This window comes from Lissotriton helveticus, chromosome 3_1 (genome assembly GCF_964261635.1).
Source record: "Lissotriton helveticus chromosome 3_1, aLisHel1.1, whole genome shotgun sequence".
Classification (NCBI taxonomy): domain Eukaryota; kingdom Metazoa; phylum Chordata; class Amphibia; order Caudata; family Salamandridae; genus Lissotriton; species Lissotriton helveticus.
This window is the reverse complement of record NC_136061.1, coordinates 1,785,191,582-1,785,210,926: the sequence shown is the minus strand read 5'-3', so window position 1 is coordinate 1,785,210,926 and position 19,345 is coordinate 1,785,191,582. Positions and strand designations below refer to the sequence as shown.

The 19,345-nt window shown below is 43.1% G+C and overlaps 1 long non-coding RNA gene across 1 annotated transcript; it reads left to right on the top strand.

Annotated features, from left to right (window-relative positions):
* Window positions 1–781: 781 nt before the first annotated feature.
* LOC144825149 (uncharacterized) lies at window positions 782–17,801 on the top strand. The gene is made up of 3 exons (XR_013609299.1): window positions 782–861; window positions 16,468–16,544; window positions 17,709–17,801. It is a non-coding gene; the product is annotated as an uncharacterized LOC144825149 (long non-coding RNA).
* The last annotated feature ends 1,544 nt before the right edge of the window (window positions 17,802–19,345 follow it).

Below are 19,345 nucleotides of genomic sequence, written 5' to 3'. Positions count from 1 at the left end.
AGTGGCATAGGACAAAAATGAGAAAAAGGCACACAATTGAAGGATAGACTGCAGAACAAATCAAACATTCAGCCCCAGAGAGGAGATCTGGCCTGAGGACTGAGATGGGGCTCTTTGGCAGGGCTGGTATGGGTTTCAATACTGCAGGGGCCGAGAGTGTGAGGGCTGCCGGGCAGAATGTAGCGGCTTTGATGGAGAACGATGTGTGCTCGTGTATGTGTGTGTGGTAATACATGAGGGCTTTGTTAGAGCTGTGTGTGAGTCCTTGCTGATCAATCAAGGAGTCTGTGGGTCAGGTGAGAGGCCTTTCCCAAGATCAGAGTGCGTGCAGCCCCCGTTATGAACAAGCAGAGGGCAGCAGGCCCAGAATGAAGTGCATCCACAGCCTTGTGTGGTTCCATATGCAATCGAAACTGCATCGACTACAGTGAGCTACCTCCTACCGGACAAAAAAAGCAAATTTTGTGTAAGACTGAAGGGAGCTTTGCGCAGACTCCACCTAGGAGCCCACAAGTCCCTCCCGCCTTCTGTGGAATGCAGCCATGCCTCCTCACCACCTGAGGCACCAGCATGCCCACCCTGCTGAGATCACGGGTGACGTGCTGATCTGTCCCCCTCCTGGCTGGGTGCCAAATCAAAGAAAATGTACAGTTACATATCAACTATCAGGTGCTTTTTGACAGCTTCGCTAGACACTCCCCTCACCTGCTGCCTAATCAGGGCCCCACATACCTCACCCCCAAGGCTTATATAAAGGCAAGGGGGAGTCTTCAGAGCACACTTCTCCAGGAAAGACCTGAAGACGAAGGATACCACTAGAAACCTCAAGCAAGATTCGGAGACTTCTCAATAGCTTCATCTGTGAGTAACACATTTCTTTACCAACCAGTCATAGAACAGTGTTGGACATATATATTATCTAATTAGGTGGATAATCTGCTTTTACCTAATGTGAGTTATTGTTTTATCTGATGTTTTTTTATCCATTGTGTGAATTGGTATAATGTTTCTTCAGGTCTCCCTGACATGGCAACTGACAAACCAGGGTTAGTCATATATTTTCGCTGTAAAGCATGGTTGCCAATGGTTAGGTCATTGGTTTTAGTTCTCATTTGAGCATGGTGTTACCTGATACACTCGGTGATTATCTGTGAATTATCTGATTGTGTGTAGTACCTCATATGTGCAGTATCTTGCCTAATTGTTTATCTAACTATGCCTATGAAAGATTTGATAAATGTATTCTTAGATGTATTTTGATATGGTGCTTTTCCTCTGATAGCAGTGTGATGCAATGAGATGCAATTAACTTTCTTTTTCACTTTCTTAACTCTTTGATCTGAGTTGCTGCCTCATCCAGTGGCTCATGTGATCTCATGCACAGTTTCCAGCAGAAGGCCAGATCCCACACCCAGCTCAAATGTATTTGCCACCTACTCAGGATGAAGGCCATTTGCTGAAATCATTATTGGCGAAAGACACTCCGTTTTCAGAGGCATGTGTATTCCCATGATGTACTTAGAGGGTACGGATATAATTTCCTTGGTAAAGGCATGTATCAACCGGCTGAAAGTCCTCAATACCTATACGATTTGTACCTTAAAAGCTTAAAGGGAGAATCGGTGTTGGAAAGCTGGGTAATGGCATGCTTCATGGTATAGCTCCCAGAGCAGGGTCATTGACTCGGTATGATAGACAAGCTACTTGCCAAAATTGCCAAATTCAGTCTTCTGCTACCTCATAATATTCATTTTTTTAACTCAAAGATATGATACGAAATAGAAGCAGAATGGAAGGAAATGCATGCAGAATTTGATGACGGGCCATATTGATGGCTAGAACCGTGTTTTGTCACAAAAAAACTGTTTGTGTCGAAAACTATTCTAGCATGCTGTTCTGTAAGGTACAATGGCTTTTGAGCCCTTCTGTATGAATTTCCTTGCATTATTCTATTTCAAGCTCTCTGTTTTTCCCAGAGGGAGGATTGCTATAATAAGGGGCAATACTATCCAGGTAACTGATAAACCATGGGTAACCTCTGGTGCATCTCTCTGCGCTGCCTCACAACCCTAGTTGTCCATGACTGTAAGTCCCACAGTCTGTCCTTTATAGGAGAGGTTAGTGTGATTAAATACACTGCACCACTTGTGTCTTCTGTGAAGCCAGAGGACTCTACCCTCTTCCCCGGAAGGCCCTTTTTCCAGCGCTGCGCCCTCTGCACATATGTAACTTGCTTTATCTTCAACAGCTCAATTGGGAAATATGCTGTTCTAATAGTAATTAAAGTAGGCCAAGAGTTTCCAATCTTTTCTGCACTGAGAGTTAGTCATGGTCAATTAAACGCATTAAGAGCTACTAATATTATTAGTGTGGTATAGTCTCAATGTTGTCTTGTGTATATTAATTCAACCAAGCAAAAGCTTTCTAATTTAACAAGCTGGACTGCACACAGGTGAGCTACTCAGAGGTAGCTGGAGAGCCACAGTATCTTACGAGCTACTGTTGGAGAGCCCTGAATTAGGCATTGCAAACCCTCTAATAGGAAAGTGTGATTAATCCAGGAAAGGCGTGTTAAGTTCAGCCATTTGCAGGATTTCCAGTGGTCAGAAAACCCCTGGAGGCTGTGGTTCCATCTTGACACCCATGCTTTCTTGAATTTCAGAGAGGGATTGATCCTGGCTGGCCAAGACTCTCATCTCCTAATATTTTTAACCTCTTGTTAAAGGCAGTTGAAAAGCCCAGCAAGCAGCGCTGACCTGCATGACAGCTCTCCTTGGTGTGATGGAGCGGGCCACCCTGTGTGGTTCCACCGTCTGGATCACACAGCGGCAGCTCCTGAAACCATTTTCAATGGGCCGGTCTCATTTCTGACAAGCACAGTATTCGCTGTCAGGTTTCAGGTTGGGTCTTTTCTTCTCTCCTGACATTTCTTTGACTTCTGAGTGAACCAGTGATGGTCATTCACCCAGTGATGGTCATTCACCCTGTGCAAGTTCATCGTCCAATTTACATAAAGATGTCGATCAGGTTTTGCTTATGAAAACTAGTTGTCCATTGCAATATGAAAATCTGGCCAGGTGTGGCTCTTATATTGAAGTAGAACCAAGCTAAGAATGTTCCAACTGAATGCCCCTAAAATCAAGCCTAGTGGCCAGATTTAGAGTTTGGGCGACAGGGCGCTCTGCCACAAAACTGGCATAGAACCATGTTCATCAAACCCTTGTCCGCCTGCTCCATTATAAACTGAGTTGACCATCATCTTTCCAACAGCAGGACCCCCACTGGCACTGCCGTCGTAAAACTTACTCTCGTAGCCCAATGGAGATGGAACGGTAAATGTAAAGACATCAGAAATCCCACCCTATTTAGAGTGGATGGCCTGAACTTTTTTTTCTATCACTGACAGGTAAAACCTGGTTGTATTGGACAGAAAAATAGATAATAAAAATTGCCAGTTCAATCAAGTATAATTGCACCAGGACACTCTAAACAAATGCACAAAAAAAGAGGAGGTCACAGAATTTGAGTTTCAAACTGAGTGCCAAATTTGGACTGTCAGGGTGTTCCATAGATTTGCTGCTAAAAGAATGAATGAACAGAATATGGACAGGGTGAATGTTGGTCTATGGAAAACTAGGATATTGATTAAGGAAGTTCTGGAGGCTCTACTGGACTGAGAGGAAGTGGCAAGAGAAGTCAGATATGAAGGAACCATTAAATGAAACTATGTCTATACTTGGCAAAGATAGTAAAGGTCGGGATACGACGTCAGCACAGTTGATCTAAGAAGGAGAGATATCAGAAGATTACAGAAAGTACAGATTGATGAGTTCAGAGAAGCTCGAACGAGAATAAGTCAGAAGCGAAACATAGAGACATGAGCAGTAGTTTAGCAGAGAAGGCACTCAAATCTGCCACCAAGGATAACAATGTAGAAAAGGCTGGCAAAGAACCGTACAATGATTGAAGAATAGCAAGCTAAAAGAATACACCACCGATTGAACCTGTTTATGAAAAGAGAAGGAACAATTAATCTCAAAGGCAATGTTACCTGCCACACATGTGATAGAGATGCGAGTATATGGTAATAGTATTCATTTTTGCCATCTAAAATCAAAATGTATCAAGCTTCTGGCTTGAGGGATGCGTTATGTCCATGCTTCGACAGAAGACAAGGCGAAAACTAAGAGTGTTGTAGATCAAGGATGGGAGAACTTTGTAAGATACATTTGAGGGCCATCCATATAGAATTGTGATTCAAACTAATGCCGTAGATTGTGAAATGTGATAGTCCACGTAAACTCTGTGAGAGACAGGCCTGGGGAGGGAAAAACTGCACTTGTTGAACGACTTTCTATGATGTGAAGCACTTGTTGAAGGACACACGTTCAGAGCCTGCTAGCAGAAGAAATACTCAATAGTATTTACCACAACTAGAAATGCTCTAGAGAGCCTTTAGGAACATCTCATGTCCAAATAACATTTTAAAGGGCAGGTTAATCATTGATACAAGTTCTGAGAAGTGTTCGCTGTGGGTGATTGGAGGGCGTGTTTTCTGTAGCTCTTTGTGCCTTTTGTTTGCTATTGATGCTATCCAGGCATATTGTTTATTGATAGAGGGACTTTAGTATGCCTTCGAGTTCAGGCTTTGTGTTGGGTATTAGAAAGCTTTCTGTGTACAGTAGTAGGGCTGGTCTGTCTTTGGCTATTACTTGCTCTACATATACAGACATTATTATTTAAAGTGGGCCTCATTGGGGGCGTGGCTTGCGCGCCGCTTCAGTATGGCGGGTCGCGCTTGAGCTCCGAGGCGAGTTTGGCCCGTTGAGCTAATTTCTCCGTTTCCAGCTGCCCCTATCGGCGGAAAAGACACCCTTCGGCACCGGAACATGCGGAGAGCTGTCTGACGGTGTTTTCATGTGGTTCTGGTCACCGGCTGCATGACTTCTGCTTCTTGCTTCAGAGGCGCTCGTTTACCTCACGGGCGGCCGCCATTTTCCCACTATTGACGCTGATTTATCTTCTCCTCAGAAGCGCCGCCTGGGATACAATATTGCAGTTTGTAGTCGCTGTCCATTTCGTGTTGTCTACGATGCCTGCAATTGGTAACGTTTATAGTTTTTTTTCTGGTATATCTTTGCTGCTTGGCTGGTAATTAAGCTGTCCACGCGCTGTTTCTCTCAGTGCAGCTCTCTCATGTAGGTGTAAATCTTTTTCCTACGAGCTTATTACTGTGCTCCCCTGCGTTCTTGTAGCTATATTATTTTTTGCTACCTGTCTGCCTTGCATATAAGTCCGCGGCTGTTCCTATCTTAGCGCCCATTGAGCTACGTGTGCTATATATTTTTTGGTATAGTCTGCGCAGTTTTTCCTCTCCTTTTTTCCTCAAGTGGTTGTGTATTTTTCCTGGAGGCTGCTCCTTCATGGCTGCAAATATGGGTCGTTCTTCGACCAACAAAGACTCAAAGGATGTTGGCACGTCGTTGAAAAGGCTTAAGTCAGTGTCTCCTACGCCTGACCCTCCTCAGTCTGACACCACTTCAACGCTGGACACAATATTAGCGCGCCTCAATGAAGTACATGATATTGCGCAGTCCACGAAAACAAACACGGATTTATTACAAGTGGAGGTGGCTGCTATCAGGATTGACTTTAAAGCCCTCTCTCTTCGTGTATCTGCTACGGAATCACAAATCAGTTGTGCGGAGGATGGTATGCAAAAGCAATCCAGATCCCTCAACCACTTGGAGCGCTCCATGGCGGCATTGCGCAGAGACCTAACTGAGCAGGAGGACCGTAATCGTAGATCTAACCTACGCATTTTTGTTCTGCCGGAAGATTCGGAGAAATCATCTTCATCTATGATAGAGTTCTTATCCCATTGGATTCCGGACACCTTACAAATCTCTTTCCACAGAGACTTTGAGATAGAAAGAGCACACCGTGTTCCAACGTTTCGGTCTAAGACAGCTACCCAGCCAAGAGCAATCATTTTTAAACCATTGCGGCATCAGCATACTGAACTGATTCTCTCTCATATGCGGAAAGCTAAACAAGTCATCTGGGACGGTCATCGGATCTCAATTTCTCAGGACTTTGCCAGAGATACGGTTATAAGGAGAAAAGGCTTCCTAAATCTTCGAAAACGTCTTTCTGAGATGGGTATTCCCTTCTCGTTTTCTGGTCCATCGAAATTCCGCATTACTTATAAAGGACGTTCTAGAATTTTCGAGGAGCCGGCTGATCTAAATACCTTCCTGGACAACCAGCTGGAGATAGAGATGGAGATTCAAAAAGCGACTTCACAGACTCCTGGTGCCTCGGGCACTTGAACTGTCTCCTTCTTTTTTCTGGATATATTTTTCTGTATGACTGGTTCTCTCTTCTCTCCTGTTGAGCTTATAGGCCGACCTTAACTTCCATGGATGTTCATGATATTTTTCTGTTCTTCTTGTGTTCCCACTCATTTCTGTTCTATTCTTCTTTCTGGCATCCACACTTGTTCGTTCCTTTTATAGCTCTCTTTCTCATGGTACCTCTTAGTATCTCTTTAATGTTTTCTTCTTCTACTATTTTACTCCGCTTCATCAACTTGTCGTTCTTTATTCTTACTCTTTTAATCAATTTATTCTGTTTATTTCACTTGTCTTCAACTATTCTTATCTCTCATCTCTGTCATCCTTTCTTTCGACTTACTTTTCTATTTTCTTGCTGCTTATCTCTTAATAGTTACATTGCTTTTTCTGGTATGGGATATTCTCTATCCTTCTTTTTTCTTTTTTCTCCTCCTATTCTGATATTTTCCTACCCTCTTCTCTCACATATATAATGTTATTTTATACAGTTGTAGTGTATTCATTGAAGATGTAGTTATTTTTTCCGGATATACATATTGTTTGTCTTGCATTAATCTACTGTTCATGGTTTTCCTCATGCTTTTCTTTTTCTTATCAGTTTTTCTAATAGTTTTTAGGAATATAGCTATGTTTCTCGCCATTGACTGCTATTTAAATGTGCTTATACAATATCTTAGTTAGAGTATGTTTATTTACATTATTAAGCTGCTTTGCGGTACTGCTTTTGATTGTTACCAGTTTCTTTTTTCCTGCTATCCGGCTATTATAGTTTTTGGGGCTATTGTTATCAACTACTTTTTCGCCTAGTACGGGTCCCTTACTTGCCTTTCCACGTTCTCCCTAGTATGATGTTGGTCTTTTTTAGGCCTCCCCTCCTGCTTCTTCTCTCCCTCCTCTCTTTTCTCCTTTCTTCTCTTCTTTCTTTCTCTCTTTCTTGGATTCCCCACATGGACGCTCCCGCAATGTTTCTTTTGTTTGCTGACTGGCTCCTTGTATTCGTGGCGTTCGTCCTTTTTCTGTCATCCATGTCGTCTTTTTTCTATTTTTATGTTTCCCTATGCCAGGTTTAAATGTATTATCCCTTAATGTTAAGGGTTTGAATCATCCGGTGAAGAGGTCGAAAATCTTAGATTACTGTAAGTATCTGTCTTCTGATTTGGTTCTTTTTCAAGAGACCAAGGTCACTAACAAAGAGGCGTTGTTTTTAAAGAAGGAATGGGTTTCGGATGTTTGCTGTTCTGATGCCTTTGGTAAACAAATGGAGTCATTACACTGGTTTCAAAGAATTCTGGTTTATCGATACTCTCTTCCGACCATGATTCGGAGGGTCGCTGGCTGTTGTCTAAATTGTCGGATGGACAGCATGATCTGTATGTGATGAATATCTATGCTCCTAACGTTGATGATCCATCCTTCTGGAAATCGGTTACCAAAAAATTAAATGACACCCCGCACTCTGGTAATCTTATTGTTGGTGGAGATTTCAACTTACCAATGGATCCTCTTTTAGACAAGAATTCTGCTTTTCAGTTTCGTCCTCCTAAATCCCACAAACAAATGCTCAACATGTGCTCCATTATTCATCTTCAAGATATTTGGCGTCTTCATAATCCAACTGGTAGTGATTTTTCTTTCTTCTCTTCGCCTCACTCTTCCTTCTCTCGTATTGACTATCTCCTGGTTCATTCTTCTCTTGTTTCATCTTCTTCTTCTCCGCTTATACATCCTATTTTGATCTCTGATCACGCTGCGGTAACTTTTACGTTATCATCCTTTGCCCCTACATCACATGCTCGTTCGTGGAGATTAAATACCGAAGTTTTGCATGATCCTTCTCAGGTTAATGTGTTTTCTGAAGCTATAGATACCTTTTTCCACGAAAACGAAGGTTCTGTTTCTTCCCCAATTGTTCTATGGGACTCCTTTAAATGCACTTTCCGTGGTCAAGTCATTAAATGTATGTCCAAACGTAATTCAGATATTAAAAAGGAACTTACGGATTTGTCTTCTGATATAAAATCTCTGGAGGCTTCCTTTAGGCAATCTAAGGATCCAACTTGTTTACAACAAATAAAACTACTAAAATACAAATATAATACCATTGTTACTAAAAGAGCCCATATTGGGGTACAAGCACAAAAATCCAAGAAGCTGTTATTAAAAAATCGGGCTGGGAAACTTTTGGCGGCTACGTTAAAATTTCAGGATTTTTCTTTCAAATCTTCGCAAATCTCTTCCATTACTGACCACACAGGCGCTAAAAAATTCCAAACAGGGGAAATACTTGAAGTTTTTCGTGATTTTTATAATAAGTTATATACTCCTTCTAATCATTCCTCTTTTGAACAATGTCAAGATTTTTTTAAATCGGTTCCGATTCAGTCGGTCTCTGATGCTGATCGCTCTTTTTTAAATGAGCCTATTTCCCCCGACGAAATCGTGTCTGCGATTAAAGCTACTCGTTCTGGCAAGGCTCCAGGCCCTGATGGTTATCCAATTTTATTTTATAAAACTTTTCTCCCTACGCTTGTCCCCAAATTGAAATCTGTCTTTGATTCCTTTGTTAAGGATGGATCTGTTTCTGGTACGGCTGCTGAGGCTACTATAGTGGTGCTCCCGAAGGAAGGGAAAGACCATTCGGACCCTAAAAACTTCCGACCTATTTCTCTCCTTAACATGGAAGCTAAGATTTTTGCTAAAATCCTGGCCAAAAGATTAGAACCCTTTATCCCTCATCTTGTGCATCCTTCCCAAACTGGTTTTGTGAAAGGACGTCTTGCGCGAGACAATATACGCACATTCTGTCATATTCTCGGTGCTGCTAAACGATCTCAACTTCCCGCCGCGGCCGTGGCCCTTGATGCGGAAAAGGCCTTCGATAAGGTCTCTTGGCCTTTTCTTCGTGCTGTTCTGTGCGCGCATAACCTTGGCGACTCTTTCATTAATATGGTGATGCCCTTATATTCTCAACCTAAAGCTAACATTAGAGTTAATGGTGCTACGTCGTCGTTTTTCAATCTTAGTCAGGGCACTAGACAGGGATGTCCTTTATCCCCACTTTTATTTTTACTATCTATTGATCCCCTTCTTCGTTTGATTGAGTTACACCCTGACATCAAAGGTTTTTCTTTTGGGCCTCACTGTATTAAAACTGCTGCATACGCAGATGATGTTCTTATCTTTTCAGATGATATCGCTTTGGCAATCCCTGCTATTTCTAACACCATTTCCTTATTCTCTTCGGTTTCAGGGTATACCCTGAATAAAGATAAGACGGAAATGTTCCCTTTGAATGCCTATTGTTTCCCTTCTCATATGGGCTCAGCGGGCTTTAAGTGGCAGTCTACACACCTGAAGTACTTAGGAATTTATTTTTGTTCTACTCTGTCTGCCACCGCTGCCTATAATGAATCCCAGACTATCCTTAAAGTGCGTCGTCTTTTGGATACATGGTCTCCGAAACATATTTCATGGTGGGGTCGCCTCCAGACTCTCAAAATGATGATTACGCCGATTATTAATTTTGTTTCATCCATGCTTCCGCTCAAATTGTCGGATTCCTTCTTTCGCGAAATCGATACTCTGACTTCTAAATTTTTGTGGAATGACAAAGGTGCTCGCCTTGCATACAAATTTTTGCGTCACCCTTGCGATATGGGAGGTTGTAATTTTCCTGATTGGGAAAAATACCAAACTGCCTTTTTGGCCTCTCAAGGTGCTTTATGGTTCTCTCCGCCATCTCTTCACGTTCCCTCTTGGCTGCTGATAGAACAGGAACTAGCATCCCCTTTGCCTCCCGCCTCTTTTTGCACTACTTCTACTTTCCATATCCTGTTTTCCCGTTCTATCATTCTCGATACAATTGCTGCGGTCAGGAAAATAGACAAGAAGGTGGCAATTCCTTTGCATAAAACTAGGTGGTCATCTATATGGCGAAATTCCAAAATTAAGCTTATCATTACTCCAACTCTCATGTCTTATTGGGCAGTTAAAGGGATTTCTCTTGTCAAACATCTCTATGGTGTTTCTGATGAACCATTACCTTTCTCTACCTTGGCTCAAAAGCATTCTTTAACAACTCTGGATTTTTATACTTTTCTTAAAATTAAAGTGGCCATTGCTAAAGTTCGTCTTCATCCTACTTCCTCTACAATCTCACTTTTTCATCTATGGATTAAATGTGGTCATGTCGCCTCCAAAATTTATAAATTCTTGTCTTCTGCTTCACTTCCTGCACAGATGGTTGCTCAACAAAAATGGTTACATCATTTTGACCATGCTATTACGGAGCATATTTCCCCTGATACTTGGCAATCAATTGGTAAATTCTCTCTCCGTAATAAGATCGCACCTTCTTTAATGCAGTCTAAGTTTTTCTCTATTAATCTTCTCCACTGGACACCTGTACGTCTTCATTCGCTTCACCTTAAAGATGACAACTTATGCTGGAGCTGCGGTTTGGTGGCAGGCGACTTTCCTCATATGTTTTTCCATTGCTCCTTGCTTCAACCTTTTTGGAACCTCATCCAGAAGCATCTCTCTCTTATCTTTGGTTTTGAGCTCCAACTTTCCTTTCCCTTAATCTTATTAGGCCCACTGGCGGCCCCTACTCCTCTCCCTTTAGATCCATTGGAGTTGCAGTTGTTGGATCTTCTCCTGACTGTAGCGGTGAAAATTATTCTTATGGAGTGGTAATCCTTTTCATCGGTTTCCTATCATACGTTGTGGGCTTGGGTCTCCTTTTTACGCAGTGCACACACTTCGGTTGATCAAGCTCACCTCTCTCCATCTATTTCTAGTGGGGTTTGGAAAGCTTTGGATGATTATATGGAGTTGTCTTCCAAAGGGTTGGTTCCTCAGTTTCCTTTTGATGTGTTTGTATAATTGTTGTCTGCTATTTGGTCTCTAGGCTGGGTTAGTCCTGTGGGAATCCTTCTTTTCTCTTTTTTCTCTTCTCTCTTTCCTGTCTTCTCTTCCTACTCATCCTCTCTTTACTCTTTCTCTTTTCTCCTCTCTTCTTCTTTTCTGTTTCCTCCCCTATCCCCTTCTCCACATTTTGATAGTGATACGTTTGTTTTATTGCCTTGATAGAGGCTTTTACTTGAATGAAATTTATATCTCTCACAGGCTAATGTTCCTTATATATATATAATCTCTTGGTTTACCTATCAATTTTAGCCCTTTTTGCATATGTCTCTTGCATCGATTGTATCACTTGTATTGTATTTAATATTCCTTATTCTTACCGTTATTCTCATTAATAAAATTTTCTTGAAATCAAAAAAAAAGTTGGCCTCATTAATTCGTCCAAATTTCCTTGCATTGTCTAACAGTGCAACCCTGGGTCCACAGCAGGTATATTCAGGGCCATTGGAATTATGTGGCAATTAAAGACTAAATCAAGCAGCTGAGTTGACAAAGTATGCATTAAAGGGGAAGCTATGCAAAAAAAGGTAAATTATGTGGCATACTGCAACGTATTCCAAGCTATTTTTTTTGTTGTCATTTTATCATGCATTAATTCTGTGTGACCGAAAGTTTAACCTCAGTTCAACACCAAAATAAAGTAATGAACCAGCAAATACTCGCCAGTTAGCCTTTGCATAGTGTCTCTCACTAAGCGGCACCATAATTAGGCATTTTAGTAATGTTTAGTAATGTTTTGTTGAAATTTGCAATGCTTTATGATGTAGTGGCTGACAATGAACTGAATGAAATATAATCCTATGCCAATATTGTTCACCTCGACATAGTGTCCTACAGAACCTCAAAACCTGGGGCTAAACTCAGGAAACCGCCGTGCTTCTGCCTACATCACCAGCAGGGCTCTCAAGAAAGCAGGGTGGTCATCAGTCATGGGGCATGAAAGAATATTTTACAGCCAAAGGGTAGCTTAATTCTTCTCACAGAAAGTTCTTGAACGTATCCCTTGGTTCTCTTTCTAGCACAACCAAGAGGAGACACTCAAACTGTGCCTGAAGTGCAAACACTGGAGAATCAAAACCATCCCTGGGACCCCAAACTAGTGGTCATGTCCACAAGGTTTCCCTAACGCTAATTCACTGTGTGCTTTTTTTAATAATTTTTACCGATACGACTGGGTGGAAGCTGGTACCATGCTAATCTCACGGGAGTGCTGTGGTAACTAGCCACACCACTCCTGTACAAGTTAAGCAAAGCCCAGAAGCAAGACTGGCCTCTGGTGCAAAGCAACTTGGGACCCACGGTCCCCACTTAGGGCACGCCCCATTACCTGGCTGGGGGCCTACTTGGTTTTTAAGATTGTGTGAGATGCACGAGTGTATTCATGGCAGGGGCCGAAATAAGTGTGTGTGGGTGCGTGCAAGCATATGATTACAATAGGTGATGAAACATTACACAAGCCATGTTATACATACGACTCACAAGGATGCAGCGCAAGCCCTGTTAAAATACGCTATGTTAGTTTCACGCCACATAGGCATATATAACCCACACACAAGACCCCCCCCCCTTATAGGATTCATCACAGGTTCACCTGCACTCGGCTAACCATGGTATCTTCACTCTCCACATGGATAAGGGATTCATTGCATATTGGACAGAAGGTACTCAATTGAGAATTACATGTTTGCATGTCATAGGGATCCGTGCTATATCTAGCTATGCAATAATACTCTAACTATGTTATATTCACACCCCACAAGGATGTAAAACATTATTTGCAGCAAAGCACCCGACATTTCCCCGCCATTTCGCCCCAAAACTCCTATGGTCCTAATAGGGATCTACCACATATTGTGCCACTCTCCTCTAACCTTTTTATAGTTACACCTCAGAGGATTTGAGGTTTATCACATATTGAGTAGAGCTTCTCTAACCATGGTATATTCATCTATGATAAGGACGTATTACAGATGTTGTGCAGTACTCCAATAACTATGTTATATCCGCCACTCACGGAGAACAGGGCCCTATCACATGTTGGGCATCACTCCACTAACCATTTGATATTCACCTTTCATGGGTATTTATCATATACTGTGCAGCGCTTTATTGACCACACTGTAGTAGTACCTCTTAGGTATCAGGGATGTATCAGAAGCTGTGCAGCAATACACTAACTATGCTATATGCATGCCTCTTCGTACAAAAATCACATGGAGGGACAGAGGGCAGATAAAGGTCCAGCACACGCGCCCCCAGGGATATAGGTATACGTGAAATAGTGCAGCTCCTGTAGGAAGGTCGGTCAAGGAATTCCTAAGGGATCAAATCTGGGGGATCTGACGCTTCAGGAACAAGGGCCCTCACACACCCCAAGGGGTATCATGCTTCATCATAGGGCAGCTCCTCATTGGGCCGGCGCTGCAATGCCCAACGGGCCCCGCAGGGGGGGTCTTTGCCGGAGTTCTTTTAAGCTGCTGTAGTGAAGTATGGATATGAAGGTGAGGGTGCAGTGAATGAGTAGAGTGGTGAGTTTAAAAATAACTCATAGGAAATTAAAAGTCAAATGTTAATGTGTTAAACCCTAGGATATGTTAAAAGCAAGTGTAGGCCAAAGTGGGTATAATGGCCCACATTAGCTCAAAGTGTAATGCTGGTCAACATGTTTGTTGCAGATAAAGTCATGAAAGATCTAGGCAATTGGTTAGGACTGTGAAATGTTCAAAACTAAACTAATCCAAGGGGGGCAATCAAGGCACATGTGTCATCTAGTCACCTGCCATCCCAAATGCAGGAGGGTGTTTTATCTACCTTGGTGCAATCGATTAAGCATTGAGCATCAGCTGAGCCAAGGGTAGGTCTCACCTTGTCTGCGGCTATAGTTAACCGCGATACAACAACTCCACTTTTGCTCATTGGCGCACCGAATCTTCCTTTTAGCTATCAGTACATTAATCTATTGCACCAAGGTAGATTTAATACCCTCTTGCATTTAGGATGGCATGGGACTAGATGACACATGTGCCGTGTTTGCTCCCCTTGGAGTAGTTTAGTTTTGAACATTTCACGGTCCTGACCAATTGCCTAGATCTTTCATGACTTTATCTGCAACAAACATGTTGACCAGCATTTATAATTTGAGCTAATGTGGACCATTATATCCACTTTGGCTTCCACTTGTTTTTAACATATCCTAGGGTTTACACATTAACATTTGACTTAACATTACCTATGAGTTCTTATTAAACTCACCACTCTACTTATTCACTGCACCCTCACCAACACATCCATACTTCCCTATGGCAGCTGATAAGCGTTCCAGCAAAGACCTCCCTGCGGGGCCCGTTGGGCATTGCAGTGTTGGCACAACAAGGAGCTGCCCGATGATGAACCATGACACCCCTTGGGGTGTGTGAGGGCCCTTGGTCCTGAAGGTTCAGACCCACAGACTTGATCCCTCAGGAATTCCTTGACCAACCTTCCTACAGGAACTGCATACCTTCATGTATGCCTCTTCGTACAACATGCTACGCAACATCACACCAGTCAATGTCCTGCCGTCATCATCACCCCTCAAAGGGATTTATCACATGTCATAATAGCAGTCTACAAACTAATTTTGTACCCATTTCACAGATTCGTAGATTAATCACGTTGTGCATCTTGCTGCTAACTGTGTTGTACGCTCCTCTCACTGGGATCAGGGGTGTATCCCACATCGCACAGCACCTCAATTATACACAGTCTCCCACACCCAGAGGGACACCCCTCAGAGCGATTTTTCGCCTGATGCACAGCAATTCAGGTGCTATTTTGTGGTCTCATCACACTGTGTACAATAACGTGATTTCCAGCAAGTCCGGGACACACTCTCCTATGTACTTCCAGGCATAATATTTGTGTTTTATGTCAGCGGCCTTGTGATTGACTCGCCAGGGCATCTGCTTTTTAATTTAATGTCTTTAGTAAACCATTGTGGCTGAAGTTCAATTCCACCTGAAGAGATGCTTGCATGGTGAAAAGCTGTGTGTCCAGCAGGGAGAAAAGAAAGTCTATCTGCCCTCAGAGTACTTACATAAGATGCTACATTTTGTGACCTTAGAAAATGGGACCTCAGAAAAGCAGACCTCAGACACACTTTGTCACCATAATGACCAGGTGTTGCTCCTTGTAGGCTATATTGTATCAGAATATATTACAAGTCAGGTTTCCAATTATATAAAGCATTTTGAGACTGAAAGAAAGAGCATTTGGGTCCTCATTGCGTGTTGACTGATATGGTACCGCAGGTTGGTGGGATACTGCTTTGGAACTTGGAGTTGTCCGAAGTCATTGGACCTGGTTTTTCCTGGTGCGATTATGTACTGAGTAAAACAGTGGCTGAGGAGGGGCAAGGGCTGCAGACACCGATACATCCTGGCCCCACCTGCTCTGCAGCACCAAAAGTAGACAACCTACACCCAAACCCAATTCTGGCAAGGCAGGGCCAGAGATGGCCAACCTGCAACACCTCCAACATCCTGACCCCCAGGACCCACCTTCCTTCACTGACATTTGCCACCCGCTAAGAGCAGGTATAACATTACCAGAATAGTGCTCGGGATCTAGGAAAACATGCACATTCATTCAGTATTCCTGACTCTGCTAAGTTTGTCCCCGTTCACCGAATTGTAGCTTCCAATGGTCGGATTTAGGTGAGGGGATACTGGCTGCATTGGGGATTCCATGCCCCCGCTTCTCCACACCTTAATCTGGGGAACTCAAAATGAGGGGTTATTAAGAGGTACTATTTTGGGGCGCGTCCCTAGACTAATGAAATCATTTTTAGGAATGCTCTATTTTGGTGGGAACTCTGCAAAGGAGATGAGGTTTCAGGGAAAGATAACCCTGGCTTTCAGCCAAGGGAGACCGCTTTCAACTGCCTTTCCTGCTCCTTTGTTGCTTCTTGCCTTTGGCTGCCCCTCACTAAATACGGGGTGCTGGGCCAGTTTAAGCTTTTATCAGAATATCTTTCTAGGGAACCTCCTATATGCAAAGACTCTAGCAGACGAATGTTCTTAAATCATCAACTCTAGGGAGCACATGATCGGACCATGAATTCTTAAGGTTTGGCCAAGTGTTAACATATATTTATTTCCTTGGGGCACGGCTGCTAAGGGTTTAACTCTCATCTCTTGCCTTCCAGAAGATCAAAGAAGGCTGAAGATTGGACGATGAAGACCTGGCTGGGGCTCGCGCTTGCTCTCTGCTTTTTGTGCACAGGTGAGGATTTGCCAATATCCAGCGCTCCATTGAGTCAAATTCCAAGAGGCGCTTCCCTTCTTCCTTCAGAGGTGAAGGCCATTGGCTGTAGTAAGAGTGAACTGATCCAACCATCAGAAACGAGCTCTCCTGTTTGGGACATAGATTATAAAAATATGGGTTGAATGATTGAATTAACCTCAACCACTAGTAAGTATTCAGGGAATATTCCCGTCAATCATTTTGTGCCCACTATTTACTAAGATTTTTTGTGCATCACAAAACTGACGCAAATCATCGCAAAATCTTTTTTCAATATTTACTTTGTAGCGGTAAACTTGTTTGCCGCTGGAAATAACGGAAAAGTAATGCGAAGCGGCGCATAGCACTGCTTCGCATTAATTTGTGCCATGGGGACATACCAAGGGTGGAGAGCATGGGCATTCCCATGCAACCACCCAGGGTTTCTGATAATAAACCCAATTTACTAAATAAAGTAGATTGGCTTTAGTGTGAGAAAATCGCGCCCTTTTTAAGTAGGTGCTCGCAAGGAGGAATTCTTTCCATTCTCATTCCTTTTCCGACTCTGTATGCGTGCGGCACTGTGCAGCAGGCATTCAAAGTGGGGAAAACTTTGCATTGTGTCTGGGCATCTTTTAGGAAGGATACCCTCCCTGTACAAAACCTATGCCAGACTAATGCACACACCTTAGGGCTATGGCACTAAGTTATGTGCATGGTGCATGGCCACTGAAATCAGCACCAGTGCAAGGGAAAGAGGAGAGAGCCATATCTCTGAAGATATGGCGCTCCCCTGCTCCCTTCCTGTCGCGCCGTGAATTTTTTGTAACTCTCCCCCTATGTTACTATAGAAAAAAACAAACTTTTAAGGGCCTAAGGTTGCTTTTATTCTCGTTCTCGGGTGAAGTAGCCCAGTGGTCCAGTCTGGACTGTTGCTAATAGATGTGGACCATGGTTGATTTGCATAAAGTCGGTTCTTGTCTCTAGTGGCAAAGTGAGCAAAGCAATGATGCATTTGAATGGTGTTGTGTTAATGGGAACCCTATTGCATCCTGTTGCCGAGTTCTCTCATTGAAGTGAAGCATGGCGGGTGATGATGCGCATAAACGAACTGACTAACCTGTGATCTGACTTTCCTCGTCTCTCCCCTCTCTCACTTTGTAGCTTCTGCCCAAGCCCCTCCGTGCGCCACAGACGAGTTGTTAAATAGCACTTCCACCACCTGTTACTGCGACCCTTCCAAGTACACAGTTCAAGGTAAGCAGAGAATACGCGACTAGCGCCCATGACACCTGCTACTGACACTAGAAGCGAGAAGAGCCTCAGTGGGGCTAATCAGGAGATGGCCACAGAGCCCAGATGGACACCACACATCTACCCTTACATGCAGGGGAATTACAAATATATGCTGGACTGCAGCCTAAAGCGGCTACAGGCTTCTCAATTCCGAATCTTTCTTAATGCAGATTAAAATGGCCGGTGCAGATCTGACATCTTCCAGGAATTTGAGGTGCAAATCTTTGCGAATCCAGAGAAGGAAGCTGGAATCGATCTGAGAAAATCTAGGAGTCTAGCTTGGCAAATCCTTGTGATTATGACCTGAGGTGGCGGCGTGTGTGAGCTTGAAATGCTCCTAGTATTTACGAATCCTTGTGTCTATGGCATAAGGCACAGGCGTGAGTTTGAAATGCTGGAAGTATATCCAAATCCTTGTGAATATATATAGGACACAGGCGTGAGTTTGAGGTGCTGGAAGTATAAGCAAATCGTTGTGACCATAACATAAAGTGGTCGGTGTGAGTTGGATGTGTTTGAGGAATGTACAAATCCTTCTGGTTATGACATAAGGTCGGTGTGAGTTTGGCTTGCACGTAGTATACGCAGTATTAAAGTTGGTGAATCTGAGGTACTTATGGAACTGCGGTGCAAATCTTTGAAAGTACAGAAAAAGCAGCTGCTATGAATTTGAGACGCTCTAAGTATATGCAGTCCAACTCTTTGGCAAACTGGCAGCATGTGTGCATCTGAAATGATCCATATGTAGGTATGGCCTGCTGTTCCTTACAGAGCAGCCAGTGTGAATCTAAGATGCTTTAGGGACATCCGGTGCAAATCTTTGGCAATATGGCAACTGTCGCGGTGCTCGGATCGTCTAGGTATGGGCAGTGGAGAACTTGGGATTGCAGAAAAGACGACAACTGTGAATCTGTGATGCTCTATGTATTTCCAATGTAAACATTATGTGAATGTTGGAACGTGTTACGATGCAGTACATATCCTTGTCAGTAAACTAGCAGGTGTTACAGGAAGTAGATGCTCCAGAGGACTCCAGTGTACAACTGTGTGACTGCGGCGGGTGGTGTGTATCTGAGATGGTCTAGGTAGCTCCAGTGTGAATCATTTTGAATACAGTACCTGTTTTGAATCTGTGATGCTCTAAAATGTTTACTGCAAATTATTGTGTATAGGGTGCAAGGCAGCTGGCGTGACACTGTGATGCTCTGGAGTCTGCAGTGCAAATCTTTATGAATTCTTTGTAAACAGAGTGAATCTGAGATGCTCTATGAATCTATGGTGATGATGATTGTGAATATGGTGCAAGGCGGCCAGTGTGAATACGAGATACTCTCGGTATAGCCAGGGTAAACATGTTTTGTATGGGGCAGCTGGTGTGAATTTGAGAAGCTCTGGAAACTTATGGTGCAGATCATTGTTAAAATAGTAGAAGTTGGTCTGTGTGAATCTGAAACAGTTTCGTCACTAGGGTTGGTATCACCCAGTGCGGGTAACCCATGGTGTCA